General features: G+C 46.2%; 1 pseudogene; it reads right to left on the reverse strand.

The window, feature by feature from the left end:
* Positions 1–17104: 17104 nt before the first annotated feature.
* On the reverse strand, positions 17105–19745 carry LOC123411004 (annotated as a pseudogene).
* Between the last annotated feature and the right edge of the window lie 712 nt (positions 19746–20457).

A 20457-nucleotide genomic window follows, 5' to 3' on the forward strand; every position in this document is an offset into this window, starting at 1 on the left:
TCAAACAAGCCAAGTACACTCAATACATGCTCAAACGGTTCGAGTTTGAAGATGTCAAACCGGTCAAGTTCCCCATGCCAACAAGATGCAAGCTTGACAGTGATCCCAATGGTAAAGCAGTGGATCAAAAGGTATATCGCTCCATGATTGGATCCCTCCTTTACCTTTGTGCATCTATACCGGATATTATGTTGAGTGTAGGGATATGTGCACGGTTTCAATCCGCACCAAAAGAAAGTCATTATATGGCTGTTAAGCGAATCTCTCGATATTTGGCTCATACCCCAAACTTTGGCCTTTGGTATCCCAAAGGAGCAAACTTCAATCTAGTTGGCTATTCTGACTTAGATTGGGCAGGAGATTGTGTGGAGAGGAAATCAACTTCTGGAGGATGCCAATTCCTTGGTCGCTCATTGGTAAGTTGGTCTTCAAAGAAGCAGAATTGCGTCTTTCTATCATCCACCGAAGCTGGGTATGTGGCAGCTGCAAGTTGTTGTGCACAATTGCTATGGATGAGGCAAACTTTAAAGGATTACGGTGTCACTTGTGACAAAGTGCCTCTTCTATGTGACAATCAAAGTGCTATCAAGATTTCCCTCAACCCAGTGCAACATAGCAAAACCAAGCATATTGATATTCGCCATCACTTCATTCGTGAACATATCAAGCTAGGTGATATTGAGGATCATTTCATCCACACTGAAGAGCAACTTGCAGATATTTTCACTAAGCCCCTAGATGAAGCAAGGTTCCGGGAGTTAAGGCATGATCTAAATATCATTGATTCAAGTAATGTGGATTGAAGCTAGGCACGTTGCACCTCAATATGCATTCTATTTTGTTCTAGATGTAGGCATGGACATAGGGGGAGTGTTGTTCTCTCAATGAACTCTTCCTCCCCCCATTATGCATAAATTGATCTAGTCTTTCTCTTTAGCCATTACCAAATGGCACTTGTGCTTCAAAGACGAGCATTGGTCATGAACCCAAGGATAATTCTTCGTGGTGTCATACCTTTGTCTCAAACATAGGTGGCCTCGGCCACCGCCCCCCACCTTTCTCTCATATAGAAGAAAGGATATAAAATGCCAAGTCAGTATATCTTGCTGGTGCTATCTTCTTTTTTCACTAACTTGTCATTTGCCCACGTTCTTCTCTTCTCCTAGGTCCCGTTGTGACATTTGCAGCGGTACTACCGCCAGGGGTAGCAGTACTACCGCCAGGACCCCAGCGGTACTACCGCTAGGGATAGCGGTACTACCGCCAGGATCCCCATCTACCATGACCTAACTAGGACATTTTTAGGGCTTTCTCAGGGGGAGCGATACTACCGCCAAGGGGAGCGGTACTACCGCCACGACCCCAGCGGTACTACCGCTGCAGCCAGCGGTACTACCGCCAGGACCACAGCGGTACTACCGCTGGCCCGTACCCCTTGGGCTATATAAAGGAGGGGGAGCCCGTTTTTCCTGCCTCTTTCTTCTTCCTCGCGGCTCCTCCCTCCCCAACCCCGAACTCCCCCCATTTCGATCTCTATTCGTGGAGCCCCTTCTCTCCGTTGAGTAGGAGGGTTTGCTCCACTTCTCCTTCCTCCTCCAAGTGCCATGGACTCCGGTAAAGCTCCTCCCCTTCTTCTCTTGGTTGATGTTCTTGTTCTAGGGTTAGGAGCATTGGTGGTTTGGATCCATGTCTTTGATATTGTGCCTTGTTCTTGGATGGCATGAAGGAGATATTCGAGGGGAGTGTAGGTCCTATGAATCTTTGCTTTTATTTTTACCATGCCCTAGGATTTACATGTTTTAGATCAAGCACTTGAACTATGTTTGGATTAGATCTAAAACTTGCACTCTCTTGACTAGGCATGTGCTTATTTAGATGGTACTTCTGATCCTCATGTGGTTAGGGCTGTGGTGGAGTTCTTAGTGATCGTACACAGCCCATGGCCCTCGTCAAATCCATGTAGCCATCTCTATGGGTTCTATTCATATTTCAGATCTGAAAAATCAAACCCCAGCGGTACTACCGCCAGGGGTAGCGGTACTACCGCGAGGACCCCAACGGTACTACCGCCAGGGGTAGCGGTACTACCACGAGGACCCCGGCGGTACTACCGCCAGGGGTAGCGGTACTACTGCCAGGAGGATTCTCTGTGTATTCTTTTCATGTGCTTGGCAATGAGTGTTTACTTTTCTGCCTTTTTCTGTTCATTGCCTTGACTCCTTTTGTCGCTCTTTTTCGGTGTGTGTTTTGTGTCACAGGTGGTGCTCGCCGCTCGAACCCCCCACGGGACACACAGTCCAAGCATTATCGCAATCCAGAGGCTCTAGAGGGCTCCACCACTTCAGGTCTGCAACCCAAAAAGCAGGCCTTCAAGAAGACCGCTCACAAGGACAAGGGGCTCAACGTTCACACCATGCCCCCTAAGGATTTTCTGCGGTTCCGCACCCAAAACCACTATCTCCAAGAGCGGGCTGTGATCAAGAATGTCGAGCATGTTTGGACAAGGGATCACTGCAGGATCTACCGTGATATCATCAACCATTTCAAGAAGAACTTTGTCCCCGTTCAGTGGATTGACCTGGCTCACCTTCAACGGAACATGGACTACTTTGGTGATGCTCTCTCTCTGATTGACAAACTGGGCATCAAGGAGATCATCTCTTTCAAGACAGACTTTGACCCCAATGTTGTTCCCCAGTTCTATGTCACGATTCACTTCTCTCCTGATGACGAGCGCTCCATCGTGTGGATGACTGGGACTCAGAAGATGACCGGTTCCTGGCGTGAATTCATGGCATTCCTCAAGTTTGATTTCCAGGGAGCTAACACTCCACTTGGGTCGCGTCCTCATGCTGCAGCTCCCACTGATAGGGCCTCCGCCCAGGACAGATTGCAGCATCTCTATGTGAAGAAAGGTGTGCTCCCCAAGCATCTGGACATCATGCATCGGATCTTCCGCAACACCCTCTTTCCTCGCATTGGCAACTTCGACGAGGTAGATGGTTGTCTGGCTGAGATGCTACTGCTCTGTGAGGAGGCTATGGCTAAGGAGTCTGCCCCTCTTGATATTTCTGATGTGATGTTCACTGAGCTCTGGAACTGCATCATGATGCGCAAGGTTCCCATCTACGGCCCCTACTTGTTTGCTTATATCTGTCAGAAGTGGCAAGACACCTATCCGCAGGAGGAGTTATACATTCAGGCTGACTACATTGTGCACGATCCTGTCTAGATTCATCAAGGACAAATGGGCCGACCCATCAACTTCATCTCAGCACATGGACACTGACACAGAGACTGCTGCTGACAGAGGAACCGCCTCTCAGTCCCGCTCTTCTGCCATGCCATCTTGGGCCACGAAACTGCAGGACAAGATGAAGACTCTCTTCTGTATGCAGGCTAAGGGCCAGTATCACACGCATGTGGCTCAGAAGGAGAACCGTCAGAGGCACAAGCGTGTCCTGAGGACACTTGATGTGGACATCTCCAGCGGATCAGAGGACGACATCACTCCAGAGGCTGCTTGGATGCGGGCTCAAGGTTACCTGTGGCCTGGCGCTGAGGAGGAAGAGGACAATGAAGAGGAGCAGGACGGTTCGGAGGGTACGGACGAGTCTGGCGATGCTGAGGATGAGGAGTAACCACCTGTGGCGTTAGGTGTGCCCCTTTTTGGTGTCTTGTGTCAAAGGGGGAGAGAGTCTAGGAGCTGGATTTGCTTTGGGAGTTGAACTTTGCTTAGCTTTGCTTATCTTTTGTGTTTTGCTTCGAACTTGGTTTGCTTCTATTTTGCTATCTTTCGTGAGACATGAACTTGTGTGAGATTTATTTCCATCATATGTTGTGAGTCATATGCTCCTTATTTTCATATATCTCTATCTTTTTGTTCTCATATTATTCTCTGTGCAAATCCGGTATTGTCCTCAATCCACCAAAAAGGGGGAGATTGTTGGGGCATAGTTTATGCCTAAGTAATTTTGGTGATGGATGACGGTACCGCAAAGGACTAACCGTGTGTATTAAGATTTCAGATAGCACACGTCAACGGCACAAGACGACTCGCCCCCTCTTTCGTGGAACAGAAGCACGGTGTTCTCTACGATTCTCTTTATTTGAGTCATAGGAAAGCCGTACTATTAAGAGGGGAACCGTAGTGGAAAGGTTTGGGTGGAAACAATCTTGCACGCGCACACTTCACATATTTTCCCCCTTGCCGGCAACTTTGGAGTGGCTCCCGCCTTAGTGTTTCCTTATTCTTTGCAAAGGGTCCCCTAGGGGGTAGTACCGCTAGCCCTAGCGGTAGTACCGCTGGAGTGCTAGCGGTAGTACCGCTGCAGCCAGCGGTAGTACCGCCCCTGGTCAGCGGTAGTACCGCTCCAGGAGCTTAGTACCGCCTGCCTAGCGGTTGTACGTGGACGGACCTTTTTGCGAAGACTTTCTTGGCGGTGGTAGTGCTTATGCACTACCAGGGGCCCAGCGGTAGTAACGCTGGAGTGCCAGCGGTAGTACCGCTGCAGCCAGCGGTAGTACCGCTGCATCCAGCGGTAGTACCGCTAGGCACGGGCTGTGAGTGGGAAAACGGTTGGATTCCCCCCCCCACTATATAAAGGGTTCTTCTAGCTGTGGAACCCTATCTCTTACCCTCCTAAGCTCCATTGTTGCTTCCTAAGCTCAAAAGTGCCCGATCTCTCTCCCTAGCCAATCAAACTTGTTGATTCTTTAGGGATTGGTTGAGAAGGCCTAGATCCACACTTCCACCAAGAGAAAAGTTGATTCCCCCACCAATCCCTTGCGGATCTTGTTACTCTTGGGTGTTTGAGCATCCTAGACGGTTGAGGTCACCTCGAAGCCACATTCCATTGTGGTGAAGCTTCGTGGTCTTGTTGGGAGCCTTCAAGCTTTGTGTGGAGTTTGCCCCAACCTTGTTTGTAAAGGTTCGGTTGCCGCCTTCAAGGGCACCTATAGTTGAATCACGGTACCTTGCATCGTGCGAGGGCGTGAGGAGAATACGGTGGCCTTAGTGGCTTATTGGGGAGCATTGTGCCTCCACACCGCTCCAACGGAGACGTACTTCCTGTCAAAGGGAAGGAACTTCGGTAACACATCCTCGTCTTCATTGGTTCCACTTGTGGTTATCTCTAACCTTTACTTTGTGTATGCTTATGTTGTTGTCTTTCCCTTACTTGTCTTAGTAGCTATCGTTGCTAGCTTCATTACGGTTCACCCCATTGTTGTCATATTTGTGAACCTGTATGTTATTTACCCTAACTTGCTAAGATTAATTAAAAAGTGGTCGTTACCTATTCACCCCCCCCCCTCTAGTCAACCATATCGATCCTTTCAATGCCAAAAGCTGCACATGAGCTTGCTTGTCGTCAAGTTGGTGGACCACTTAACCCCGGCTTCACTTGTGTTGATCGAAAGAATAATTTGCGAAGCAAGCGACAGAGAGAGTTGGCTTTTGGACAGGCCGGTAGTATATTGAAGTACTTCCATGACAAAATCATTGAGAACCCATCTTTCCAATATGCTCTTGAATGTTGGTTTTCCAGTACTTTGGCATATAAAATAGCCTACTCTCTAGAGTGTTGCTTGATGTTAGAAAATGCTCTTGATTCCATTGCTCCACAATTAGAGGATAAACTCAATGCAACTACCAATGCGACGAGTAAGCCAAGCAATAGCAAAGAAAATGTTGACCCAGGCATGCAGCACATAAATGAAGTTCTTAGTGCTGCAAAGCTCAAGAAAAAAGAGTCTCAATCAAAAAAATTGAGAAGAAGAAAAACTTGGTTTGATAAGTTACTCAAAGGAAGACGCAAGCCAACTATTGTTGTATCCAGAAACCAAAAAGCAAAGGTATATAGCAATATGTACATGATGTGTTGTTACCATTCATTTCTAGATTACTTACTGAAACTTTTATTGTAGCAACATAAGAAACATGATGGTGCAAAGCCTCAAGTAGGAATGGAGAAGGATGGGCGTGATAAAGGAACAAATATGGAGTTTCAAGACTGCAAAGTTACACGCTCTTGACTATAGTATTTTGGACTTGGGGCTAACTGTAGTCTTTTATGACCTAAGTGTACAAGTAAAAGGGCTGGTGGTGAATCGATGAGTGTGTATCACTTTGAGACGGAGAAAGCGAGACCAATTTCTCTTTGGGTTTTAAATTCAGGTTTTTAAGAAATAGATAAATTGAATACTAGAGTGGGGGATGAGGAGAAAGCGGCATCCGGGTATAAAATGGGTCAAGGAAGGGTACTGCTGAACGGAATGGAAACCTGAAACAATCAGAGTTCTCTAGTTTTTTCCAAAAAAGGAATAGGGTCCCGTATCCGGTCCAAAAAACCAAAAGCAGTCTGGTACTGCTTCGCCCACTGTCGGAGCACCAGCTCCTCTGCCTCCAACTAGGATGTCGATTCGACGGAAGCCAGCCAAGCCCAACTCTATGTATATGAATGATTATGCAAAAACAAATTTCTATGTTAAGTGCTTCAAAAAATAGTTTATTCACGCCTACATAAGTCTGTACCGTGTTGATCTTTATATTGTTGTTTTTCTGAGCATCTTAACTAAATGTCCATGTATTAAAAATAGCTTAGATTTTCCCAAATGACTTTGTTTGCTGTTTTGTGTTATATTTTCAACCTTGTAAGAGTTTGTTGTTTCGCCGAACTACTGCTGTTTTGATGAACTTATTTGTGTTTTAATTGGTCCATTTTATCCATCGCATGCCGCCGGAGATTATCATGGAGGTGCAGCCAGCGAAGCTCCTCTGTTTCCTCTGCCCATTTTTTGTTCTGTCTACACGTGAGTTTTGCTGTGAGCTGCTCCTAGCCACATGATTTGTTTTGGACGATGGATGTAAAGGGGCAAGGCAGAGCGTGACCTGCCTTGGCAAGGCACAGTCCATTCGTTACACCGGTGTTCTTTGTTTCGTGATTTCACAACAACGAGATGAGAAGTTAGCGGCCACACGAACGATCAAATGTCCTTCTCATGAAGAGTACTCCCTCCGTTCCTAAATATAAGTCTTTTAATCGATTTTAATAGGTGTCTACGTCGAAGCAAAATGATTGAATGTACACTCTAAAATATGTTTATGTACATTTGTATGTAGTCTATTAATGAGATCTTTATAAAGACTTATATTTAAAAACGGAGGAAGTATATAGCAAAAAAAACTAACACGTTACACGTGTTGACCAGCAAAAACTATCATTTTTTTAATCTTTAAAAAAACTATCATAAAATTGATTCGCCGTTTCGAAAAATCCAAATAGTCATATGATTAAAAAGTAATCCAGTTTATGACAGGTCGGGACCACCCCTGACCGCTAACTTACATGTAGGACCCACATGTAAGTCCTCTCTTCTTCCTCTGCGCTTTCTTCTTTCTTTACTTTATCTCTCTCCTGAGCCCCAAGCGAGAGCCGACGCAGCCATGGATGGCCAACACCAAGGCCGACGCGCCCTGCAGCTCGCCCACGGCTGCCGCCTCCCAGTCCCACGCCTTGCAAAGCCAAGGCCACAGCCGGCCGCCGCGTACACCCGCAACACAGTAGCCATTGGAGCTCCGCCGCATCGTAGTCCCCGCTGTCGCACACTCCATGGGCAGCAACCCCCGCCGCCGTCGCACACTCCATGGACAGCAGCCGTCGTCGTGCCCCGTAGTCAAGCTTCGCGCGCACTATGGCAATGGGGATCCCCCACCGCGGGCACTATGGGCAGCCGTCGCCGCGCACCATGGGCAGCACCCGTCGCCTCACTCCATGGGTACCCACCCCACACGTCATGGTTAGTCCCCTCCTGTCATCGTAGGATGCGTGCAGGTCGATCTTACCATACCAGACCTGACGGGTAGGCCAGCATCTCTACTATTAAAGCAGGATGTGTCGTCGTGATGGTTCAACCTCGCTCATGGTTCGACCTTTCAGCGATCCCACCTCCCCACTTAAAGAAAATCGGCGATCCTACCTCCCCATGTAAAGAAAATCGGCAATCCCCACGTAAAGAAAAAAAGGACAGAAAAACCCACCGTCCCGTCGCTCCCACTCCCACCAACCGACCAACCGCTCTCTCCCTCTCTCTTTTCCCACTCCCGATCCAGAGATCTACATGTCCACCGCCGGACTCCCCTTCACATCCACCGCCGCCGCGTTCCCCTGCAACCCACTCTCCTTCCCGCTCCTCCCTCCCAGATGCACCCCATCATCTCCTATGCCTCCCACGCCGACCAATTCCTTCCTTCACCTCCCCTTCTCTTGGCCCGTCCACCACCGGATCCGGTCATCGCAGGTCGCCCAACGTCGAGGACCACGTCGGCGACTCCACCGTCCATCTCATCTCGCCTCCGCAGTTATCCCTTACGGCAGGAGTGCGACGTCCCACGGCGACCTGACCATCCTCCTGGATCTCATCTCACCAGGGGATGGAGCGAGCAGGGCAAAAGGATGAGAGGGGGACGCGTCCGACGACGACCTGACCGTCCTCCTCGATCTCGACGGCAACCCCCTGGAGGCCGCCCGCCCGCCCGGTTGCATCATGATGGCCCCAGAGTTCCACGGTTTTACCACGAGGCCGACGGTCCTCTCCATCCCCAGCCCGTGCGCCGACGAGGAGGTCCTGACCCTCACCGGATCTCGTCGTCCCCGTGGATAAGTGTTGTGCCGACACAGACGCTGTCTTCCTCTGCTCCTACGTGGTCGCTGGTAAAGGCCTTCTCCCCAAATTAGAATACTGTCTATGATTTGCTGAGGCTTGCGAATCTAGAAGAAGATTTGTCTATGATCTGTGGCAGTACGATTCAGGAAGTTCGGTTGCCTAACTTGATCAGATGCTTCCATGGTTCTTGCCTGGATCAGAACGGAGCAGAGGAGGTTGTCTCGAAATTTTAGGAGTGTGGTTAAATGTTGTCTGGTTGTTCCAGCATTACGAGTTACTTCCTTCCCAAATTATTTACTAATTTTCCTTTTGATGTTAGGGTAGTTATCTGATTGTTGTTACTTTTTATTTTATCCACAGTACTTCTGTTCTTTCAGCAGATGCAATACAAAGCTTTTGCAATGACTAAATACATTTGTGTTTCCTTTTCCCAGAATTTTCTATTCTCATCGAAGGAGGAAAACTCACCCTTGAAGGTCATAGACTTTGGTTTGTCTGACTTTGTAAAGCCAGGTTAGTCTAACATATTTCCATTCAGATTTTTGTTTAACATTTTGTTTTTACTACATTTAAATGTGGTTGTATTGTGACACACCACAATTGTTACATCTTCAGATGAAAGACTCAATGACATTGTTGGAAGTGCATATTATGTTGCTCCTGAGGTGCTTCATCGATCTTATGGCACTGAGGGAGATATGTGGATCATTGGAGTAATTGCCTACATTTTGCTTTGTGGGAGCCGATCTTTCTGGGTACGCACAGAATCTGGAATATTTCGAGTTGTCCTTAAGGCAGAACCAAGGTTTGATGAGGCCCCATGGCCTACTCTCTCTGCTGAAGCCAATGACTTTGTAAAAAGGTTGCTTAATAAGGATTACCACAAGAGGATGACTACCTCACAAGCTCTCAGTAAGAACTATATTTGTTTGGCACTGCTGTACAGTAATGTCCTCCTTAGGAAGACTATCCTTCTGCATAATGATGCTTAACTGTTTACTTGTGCAATGGTACCCGCAGGTCACCCATGGATCCGAGATGCACAACAAGTGAAGATTCCTTTAGATATGATAATCTACAAGCTTATGAGAGCTTATATCAGTTCATCTTCATTGCGGAAGTCTGCTTTGAGGGTATACACTATGCACTTGAAACAAACTTAAGAAAACAAATCGTATAGGATTCTATGCATATTATTTGTTACAAAATTGTTCTACAATATGCAATCCAATATTAACAATACCCTAATTTTTGCCCTTTGTTACTTTTCTGGGTAGCAACAACCTCAACTTCAGCAACATATCATGGAGCAACACTTCATTGCCGTGGAATTGCAGGGCCGCGGCGCAGCGGAGGCATGTCTGCAGGGTCGTTTAGCAGTCGAGAAAGTGCAAGGTTGCCGTCACGCCATTCGACTTCGGGAGCGCCAAGGAGCCGTCTCCACCGACAAGCCCGATGGCCTTATATGGCCACCATCATCTTGGTCAAGCGGGTAGTAGGCCCTAAAACTCCGGGAGATACGTGCCATGTCGTCATCTACCATGGCGGCAATGTGCCATACTGGGCGGGGCAGAGCTATGGGATTATTCCTTCGGTAAGCGTCTAGACATTTCCACCATTCCCAGTTTTCCTCTCTTAGAATGCTGAACAAGGAACTCTTGGTGTTATTAAATAGGAGGATAAACATATCAAGTTCTCACGTACTGAAAGAAATTATGTTCCAAACTATACAAATTTATTTGAGTTTACTGAAACAAGGGACTCTTTGTGTTACTAAATGAGAGGATAAACATACCAAATTATGTTGTACTGAATGAAATTATGTCTGAAGTTATAGACATTGATTTCAGTATGCTACTTGACTTTATTCATAGGAGAATTACTTTAGATTACCTCAAGTACCGAATATATATTCATTACATCTGCTATCGTCCTTGATTTCACCATCTATATTCATCACTCACTAAACCCATTGGGTATATATCAGGGAGAGAACCGAAAGACGCGTGGAAACCCACACAATGCATGGGTGTATTCGATTGCATCTACTAGGTATAAGGGTTCATTTGATAGAAATACCGCCAGTTTATGTGTTTGGCATGCAGTTTATTCTGATCATGAAACTAGCAAGGACGACCCCTCAAAGAGTTGTGTCTGCAGTAATTTATTATGCAAATCAAAGCTCGGGGACAAGGTTCACCTCACAGGTTAGTTGATTTCTTTTAGAATGATTTGAAGACTTTCCTGTGTGTTGGAAGTGTTATATGAGTGCCTCTATCTTACTTTAGAAGGACCAAGTTTTCTCAGTTACATTTTCCTGAAGTTCATTTGCGCTAAACTATCTACTTTTGAATCATTCTAAAAAAAGGCGTTAGTACATTGTACCCATTGTTCGAAAACATTAAGAAGGAGTGGAGTTTTTCACAGGCCACTCGTGTACAGTGTACATTCTGACTAAGATCAAATTATTATGCACTAACTAGAGAAATAACATTTTGTGTATCCAAGAGCCTCTTACAGTATGGCTATCGCTGAAACTAATATGGGTATCTTCTTTCTGTCCTGCTGCCAACTAGATATTTTATATCAGTTTTGTCATACTTGATCATTATTTTTGTATAAAGTCCTGATTGGCTTCCATCCACCCCACGGAGGACGTCTTTGGTTTCCGGCTATGTGCAATGCCAAGAGGTGACTTTAGAGTTCTTCTGGGCTTGCACGGGAATGGCATCGGGTGCCATGCGGTGCTCGGGGGAGCCATTCTTGTGCTCGTCAAGCTCCTTTCTTCCTCCAGTGATCCAGACCCAGTTCCAAGACAAGCAGCAACATCAAGGTCCGCCTCTCTCTCTCTCTCTCTCTCTCTCTCTCTCTCTCTCTCTCTCTCTCTCTCTCTCTCTCTCTCTCTCTCTCTCTCTCTCTCTCTCTCTCTCTCGATTTCCTCTCCCAATCCCTGATGCATGTATGGGATTTCCTCTCCTTAGCAGCTATGCATCTCTGATGTGATGGGTTGGGTTGCAGGTCCTGATGGAGGAGGAGAAGAACCAAGGCCCATCAATAAATCCACCAAAGGTACCCTCTTCCCCACCAAAATACATTTCAGCGCGGCTGCTGGAGCCAGCGCTACGTGCCGCGCCAAACCTGGCTATGGGCGCGCTGTAAATCGGTTTTTTGGGCGCCGGGCGAAGCGCGCCTGTTGGAGATGCTATGCACATCCCATGTGGATGACAGGATGACGCAGAGGCCGCAGAGGCCGCGTGCACCGGCTCTTAACCACTGTTCGGCCTCTTCCTTGATCTTGGATACCAAGACATGAACCAGGGCTGGGCGCCATCAGAGATGCATTCATTACGCTGTTTCCATATCATCCATGTCAACAATAGGGCAATGGAAGCAAGGCCTTTACGCATCAGTATCGGCGTGTTTTGCCTGGCCTGTAGCCACCACCCCATGAGGGAGTCTTCGTGACTTGGTCCTGCGGTGGTCATCCGCAGCCAGGAGAGGATTTCGTATCAAGTTTTCCTGGCAAAGGGGCATTCCATCAGGAGGTAGCGCATCGTCGTGGGGGCTTAGTCGCAGAGTGAGCATCGTAGCTGTTGTTGGAGACCTCGTCTACCCAGGTGGTCGCCCAACACCTGTCCTGGTTGGCCAATCATTGGAAGAACTTCACTCGTGGCGGTGCCCAATTCTTCGAGAAGGTGTAAGTATTTTGCACTAGCACCAGGTTGTTATCACTGTATTAGTAGAATTTGTAAGTCATTTTTACTTTTGGAAGTGCTATTCAGTCCAACAAGGAGAATAAAATGCTAGAGTGAAAGCAAATCTTTAGATTAGAAATCACATATTTTCATGCGCAACACAGTTCTGAATCAGAATAACTGATCGTGTGCCTGTGTACCTGTTTTAGTCCGTAGCAACGCACGAGCAACCAACTAGTTGTCATAATGACGGTTAAAAGTTAACGCTTGAGTCACTAGGGTTTTTTGGAACAGCGAAGCAATTTTGTGATAGTTTTTTGAAAGATTAAAAAAAGTGATAGTTTTTTTGTATACCTAGCCTCCAATGTGATAGTTTTTCAAAAGATTAAGAAAACGGGTAGTTTTTGCTCAACAGTTTTAGCTAGTAATGGTAGGACCAATGGTAGAACTGCAGCTTGGCTTGCCTTTGGTCCTGTTAACATTGTTGAGCTCTGTATTTCCGAGGTTGCAATGCTACATAAGTAATACAAGTTATTTTGAGAGGAAAAATCATTTATGAGATCATTGCAATCAGTGTGAGAAATTAGTTACTCGATACGCAATTACGATGCAAGAGAATTATAGACTTCTCGTCTCACAAATAAGACATTAATCTCGCATCATAAAAACCGAAAGAAAATGGACTATAATATTTTTTTTAACTTTGTATTACTAGCAATATTTGTATAACAGTGTAAGCGCCTAAGGGCTTTTCTAACCTATCCCCTATAACCGGTTAGTGGAGTATATTTACCTTTTTTACTTCACTAACCAACACCTAGCCAATCCCCAATCCGGCCTAACGGAGTATAATTTTACTCTTTTTCTAAATTTTTCCCTATTTATACTCACTCTTTCCTCCATCGAGTAAAACAACACGACTCTCCTCTGCTGCCTCTCCCACTTTCGCGCCACATCTTCGCCCCAGTCGCCCCTCCTACCCCTCTCCCTTCCCGCCGGCACTAGTCAGCTACCGGGGAAGCCTTGTAGGCCTCCGTCGCTGTCCTCCACCACCTCTCCGTCCTGCCACCGGCCAAAAATCGAGGGGATATGTGGATGTCGTCCCCGTTGTCGGATTTGCCGTTTTCGGCCGTCGGTGGCCGTGCATTGTCATGGATTAGCCGGGAAGTGTCCCACACAGCCTCGGAAAAGCCTCTATGACGCATGCACGCACATGATCTTCCTCTAGCCACTCTAATCGCTCCCGTCGTTGGTTTGCCAGCAAATACATGGACGACCGTCGACCGGACTCGACGCTTGCGCAACGGCTCACCGGTTCGCAGCTGCTAGTCATACAATGCGATGACTACACACAACAAGTGGTGCGCCGAGTTTCTACCACGCCGCAACATCCCGGATGGGTGTTCTCCAAATGCACAAATGACAGGGTATGTGCTTGTTTTGATTCGGTTTTTCACCTGATTCGTTTAATTTCGCTAGCTCATTGATGCTCATCTATGTGTGTAGGATGATGAATGCTCATTTTGGTTTCGAGAAGAAGAATACATCAATCTATTGATAGCACGAAAATTAGTAGATGTTCGTGCACTCGCTGCTAGAATTAAGGCTAAAGATGAGACTAGATGTGAGAGTAGAGAATAAATTAGAGGGAAAGCAATGTCTATTTCTTTAGAATCAAAGAAGAGTAATGGAATATGCAAAATCGAGAATCCGCAGATCAACAATGAAGACATCAAGAAGAATTAATCCAACTAGTGGGGGCAGTTATGGAAGTTGGATATCTTTTAAAATGTTTAATTGTGGTTCTTGTTTTCTTATCTTGCTCTTCTAGCAAAGAATTGATGAATTATTATGCAATCCAATGTTATTGAACGAAATAAAGAAGCAACGAAATCTGTTTCGGTGACCGAATTGAAAGAGATAAGTCCATATTACAACCTTGAACTACCACCAAAGTACAAAACACAACATTGAACTACGAAACCGTCTAATTTACAACCCTAAACTTCCTAAACTGGACAAAAGACAATCCTAGGCTGGTTTTTGACTAACTTAGACCGGTTTTGACCAGTTAACAGCCTAGTTCGTGCCAAGTCGTACGCCATGTGTCAGCATTTCCTGAATCTGAATTTTTCTTCTATTTTTTTATCTGGTGGACCAAACTTCTTGAAACTCTGAGAGGTCAAATGTAAGGGTTGTGTGTATTTCTGAGAATTTCTTCTCGTTTTTTGCCAAAATTTGAACCAAAAAGGCTTTGGATTGGAATTTTCGCTCTAGTTTTTTATACTTGGCAAAAATTGTTGAAACTTTCCCACGTTGAATATAATAGTTGTGTGGATTTTTGAGATTTGTTTCAATTTTTTCTGGGAACTTTTATTTTTGACCAAAATTTGACCCAGAAATGCCTCAAAATTCAAATTTTTGCTCTAACTTTTCTTTCTACTTGGCAAAACATTTGAAATTTTCTGAAGTTGAATGTAAGGGTTGAGTGGATTTTTGAGAGTTGTTTCAAAAATTCTGGACACTTTCATTTTTTGATCGAATATTTATGTACCATTTGGCTATCATTAGGCACTTCATATGTTGTAAAGAAGAAAAATATATGAAAATGACACGTAATTTAAGAACTTAAGTGTCACACATTACAACATTCTCACACAAACTAGAGGACGCGGTGGCTGGGTTTCGTGAAGATGGGTGAGAAGAGATAGATTTGGGGGAGAAGGTTAAACACAGATGGTGACATGGAGCTGACTCAGCCGTTGATTGGTCAAAACCAGTCAAAATAAGTCAAAAACCAGTCTAGGATTGTCTTTTGTCCGGTCTTAGAAGACCGGGTTGTAAATTAGACTGTTTGCATAGTTCATGGTTGTGTTCAAGACTTCGATGGTATTTCGAGGTTGTAATATGGACTTATCTCAAATTAAAATGCAAATTATTTTTTTACTTCGCTAAGTTTAGTGGATCGGTTAGGTCCCGTCGAAACTTAGGTCATATTTGAAACCACTTAGATTATATAATTCAATTTTTATAATCTATTATGTCTTCAAACATGACAGATTAGGGTGTAGATTATAATAACTCGATGAACAATTATTAATAACTCACAATCTACTCTACCCCGGCTAAAATCAGATTATGAATTGCTAATGATCCATTACCCTTGTAAAGTTGAAGATAATTACATTCGTGCCACCGCCATCCTTCTCTTTAAAAAAGAAGAAGAGTAGACAGGTCATTATGCAATGTAAAACCTGAATTACAATTTATGTCCATCTAGATTATTTTTATAAACCAGATTATATAGTCTACTCTTCATAATCCAGATTATCATAATCTATTGTGGTTCCATACATGGCCTTAGTAGAGTGTATATTACTCCATTAATCTTTTACTCCGTTAATTTTATTGGGGATCGGTTAAAGTTTACGATTTAGGGTAAGAGCAACTCTAGCAGACCCCACATCCCGCCCCGACCCGGAAAATAACCGTCAAAATGCGAGTCGGGACGGAAAAACCTGCCCGATCAGACCCCGCATCCCGCCCCGGCCCGTAAATATTTTTGCGGGGCGTGGCAAAATCTCGACCCTGACCTGCGTATTCGCGGATTTCCCCCTCGTCGTTGCGGTGCCCTGCATATAAGCGGAAGCAGTTGGTGGGAGGGACATTTCAACCCGTGTGGGGTCTGAAAAAGCATATTCCACGAATATGCATTTTTACGGATCCGTTATGCAAGTCTGCATACACGGCCGTGCGCCAATCCACAAAAACGTTTTGCGTAAACTGTAAACACGTTTTACGAGCTGGACGGATGCGGGGTCTGCTAGAGTTGCTCTAACGGAGCCCCGTGTAAAAAAGGAAAAGCAGTTCCTATCGAATTGGTGCGCATCGCCCATCTCCTTCCGAGAGACGCAGAGGCGCGCCGCGGCAGCCGCCACCGACGTCGCCGTGCGCTCCTGCTCGCTGCCCAACCACTACCCGCTCGCCTTCTACCACGTCTCAGTCCTCCTCCCCGCTCCCCTCCGGCGGCAGCGCGCTTCGACGGCCCGGGCGGGAAGCTCGTGGCCGGCACATCCTCTCCCTCCCCGCCGGCTTCCGCGTCGACCTCGAGGTGCTCAAGCTGCCCGCCGTCGTCTCTATACAGGAGCTGGAGCAAGGGAAGGTGCTTGACCCCGCGCAATTCTTGGTTGGGGATGGAGGCTCTGTTCAACGCCGCGCACAAGGCAATGTGCTGCTGGGTGGCGCTGCCGAGTCCATTGGTACCAACAATCAGTGATTGGAGCACGCCTGCCTAGCACCGTGAGCTAGTGATTGTTTTGACGCTCCTTGTCATTGTTGATTCTGTTCTTTAATCTTTTGGCTGCATGATAAATCAAGTAATAAAACTGACTATAGATTGATCCAACTACTGTTCATGTTAGATTAGATACATTTATGTTTGCTATCAATCTAGCTCACTACGATCAAAGATTTCTTCAGATAGCTCAAAGTAGACGTGTTTCCCTTTGTTATATGGAATTAAGCATCCAAACAGAAAGACAAAATGAAGTACTACTCGCAAAAATGGATAAAGTTGAATGTATTTAGAACTAAAATATATCTAGATACATCCAATCTTACGACAAGTATTTTCGGACGGAGGGAGTAATTTCTAGTTACTACTCCATCTTAACTTCTTAAGGAACTAGGAATTGACACAAATCCAGAGAGCCACTACATATGGCGGGGATAAGGCTTGCAGCAACTTTTCAGCAACATCACTGAATATTATCCTTACATCAGCTAGATATAACAACAGTAAATACAATACTGAACATTATTCCGCAAGTGAAAGCAGAGTTTCGACCACATGGCTCATGCTCGGTCTTCTGCTCCTCTCCTCTTGCACACATGATATTGCTATCTTAAGCATTACTATCGCTTCTGAATGGTTGAATTCCCCATCCAGTCCGTGGTCGACAAACTCCAGAAGCCATGACTGGTCTTCGCCTTCTAGTTTCTCTTTAAGAATTTCTGTAGAGCATCTAACAGCCATTTCCGCCTCCTCCTCACCCTCAACCATCCAACTGGAAACCCGAATCCCCTTCACTAACTCAAGAAGCACTACTCCATAGCTGTAAACATCGGCCTTACCAGTGATTGGAAGGTTTAGAGCCCATTCGGGTGCAATGTAACCTCTGGTGCTATGCACCCTGGACAACATCAGTGCGCTTGATCCTCGCTTTTGTAGCTTAACCAGTCCAAAGTCTGCAATTTTGGGCTCAAAGTCTTTGTCTAACAGTATGTTCTCTGGTTTGACATCACAGTGCACTATCCATTCAAGGCACTCATGGTGGAGATAGGCCAGTCCTTTTGCCACCCCAAGTGCAATATTATACCTTTGGTTCCATTGGAGCAGAGGAGATATGCTCTGCTGGTCAAATAGAACTGTGGCTAAAGAACCATTCTCAATGAACTCAGAAACCAAGAGCTTGCCCGTCTTCTCGACACTAACCCCCCAAATTCTGACCAGGTTCATATGATAAATTCTGCCTATGACGCTTACCTCAGACCTAAACTCCTGCTCTCCTTGGATCACATCATTTAGCTTCTTCACTGCAACCTTCCTTTCATCATCGAGGACTCCCTTGTAAACTGCTCCTGATCCACCACTTCCTAGCTCCTCTTGGAAGCAATTGGTTGCCTTCTGTAACTCCTTATAGCTAAATATCCGGAATTGGCTGGAAATGATCATGTAACCTTCATCCGTAATCTCGGGCCTTCTCTCCCATTTATAAACAATCCAACAACCAAAGATGATTAAAGTTACTTCGATGAAAAGCAGCGTTAATGCAGAAGAAAGGAAATAGCCGAACTTGAACTTGGAAGAACCATCCTGGAACATCTGTGATGAAGTGTCTGCCTCTCTCTCATGAACACTGCATGTGTGGGCTAGTGTAGAAGTCAATTCTGGCGAAGACAGCAACCTCTTGGGAACTTTCAGATAAATGTCGCTAGAGGGATATGCAAAGTTCTTGCCGTTTAAAAGGTAGACCTTTGTATAACATTTGCCTTCTCCCTGACGGTAAGCAAAAGCTTGGCAATCCACATTGTCCAAGCACATACGCATGCAATTCTCAAATGCCACCCCCACGACATAGTCCAAGTCATACCCATAGAAGTCAGTTGCGGCGAACTTTCTGATTGAGAAATACTGGGTGACCACGCCTGTTTGCCTTGTGTCTGTCCCAGTCATCTGTTATGTTTGCCTTTGGCTTGCACCCTTCGCTCCAGTTGCTTGGATCAACCACCTCGAAGCCTTCGAGGCAAGAGCACTCAAGCTTCGGCATGTATGTGCAGAGGCTGTTCTTGCCGCAGAGTCCATGTATTTCACAGACTCGGTGGAATGCCATCCAAGAGACATACCAAGTGCCGCTTGCCGTGTTTAAGCTATACAGCCTAAGGTTTCCATCATAATCCAGAGTCAACCTCCTCATGACCTTATCACCAAGATCAGAAGCTTCAAACTTGAACTTGTCGCTTGAGACAAACCGGCCTGTATGTTGAAGAAGAGCATAACGGCTACAGTTGTAAGTAGCCCTCTGGTTTGACCAAGGTTTATTGACAGGGTTGGGCCAATATATGCTGCTAATCTCAGGGCCATTGTATTTGAGCTTTAGCTGATTATCACTGTCAAAATATAATGTATAAAACCCTGAATAGAGCGAACCCTTGGCAGATGCAGACACCACCTTTGTGTCCCAAGTCATGGGCTGCGATGGCAGAAGCGTGTCGGTTGGCGAGTCGAAGCTTGCCCAGAGGTGGTGGTCGTCTGGATCCACAATGACAAGGTTGCCGGTGTTGAGAAGCTTGGCGAGGCTAGCACGGGTCGCGGTCGTACTGGTGCGCCAGACGGCCATGCCATTGTAGTTCAGAAGGTCCAAGCCCCCGTCCTTCCGGAAGACGAGCTTGGACCCTGTGCCATTCACCGGGGCATCACGGTTGGCCGTCCACACGACGGTCTTCTGGGACGAGGCGGCGTACCAGACGGAGAGGGTGAAGGTGCTGGTGGACACCCTGTAGAACCCACAGGCAAAGGCGCCGTTGGGCGAAACCAGGATGGTGACGGTGGCTTCATCCTGGATGGAGACTGAGGAACCTATCGCAAGGTAGCTGCTGCCATGACCATGATCCTCTGCAACTGCAAGAGCTATGGAGATCGGCATGAAGAGGAAGAAGGTCGATATGAAGATGTAGGCCCCTCTCATGGTCATAGCAATCATTTGGCTCTGGTTTCTTTTTCTCATGCTTCCAGTGCAGATGGGGGAGTACAAGTAGGCACCTAACCTTGTGTGCTGCAGCCGTATATACATATCAGACCTGTGCTGTGACCTTTGTGTGTGTAGGGCCACGTGGAAGCTATACCTACTACCATGATTAAAAAGGTGCTGGACGGCAGGCAGGTCATTTAAGATTTAACCCGTCAAGGCGTCAAGCACGGCGGCTCCGAATGCTACCACATGAAGACGGTTTCTGTGAGTTCATGTTTCGTCTCCTCCGCATCCCATCGAGCAAGGGGCAACACGCTCAGATGAACTGTTTTCTATGTTTTCCGTGCTTTTATTATGAGGCCACGATCGAGATCAGAAATTCAGAATACGCCCAGATAAATCAGTGTCCCACACGCTGGGTACACTGCTTTATACTAGTACCACTAGCTTGGACACACTGACTGACCGGGTTGGCTGGTAGTGTACTGCGGTTCAGTACGTGTAGCACGGCAATGCTGACCGCTAGCTTTGAGCCAGCGCACTGAAATGTTGTTTTCTTGCTTACGAGGCCAATTAGAGCATCTTCATCCGTTAGGCTCCCAATGCACCCCATTGATAGCCTTTTTGACGTTTTGTCGGTGTTGACGTCCATAGGTTTCGCCCCCACACGTCAATGTTTTTAAATTTCTCTTTCCCGTTACCAAAAAATACGCCGCGAGTTCGGCAATCAGTGCCATAGATCGGCGATCAAACACACCAACAGTTCGACGATCAAAAGGAAAGGATAAAAATGGATCACACAACGACTCAATGGGGTGCGGCTCCTCCTCCACCGGTGTAGAAGA

Source organism: Hordeum vulgare, chromosome 7H (assembly GCF_904849725.1).
Source record: "Hordeum vulgare subsp. vulgare chromosome 7H, MorexV3_pseudomolecules_assembly, whole genome shotgun sequence".
In the NCBI taxonomy this organism is placed as follows: Eukaryota; Viridiplantae; Streptophyta; class Magnoliopsida; order Poales; family Poaceae; genus Hordeum; species Hordeum vulgare.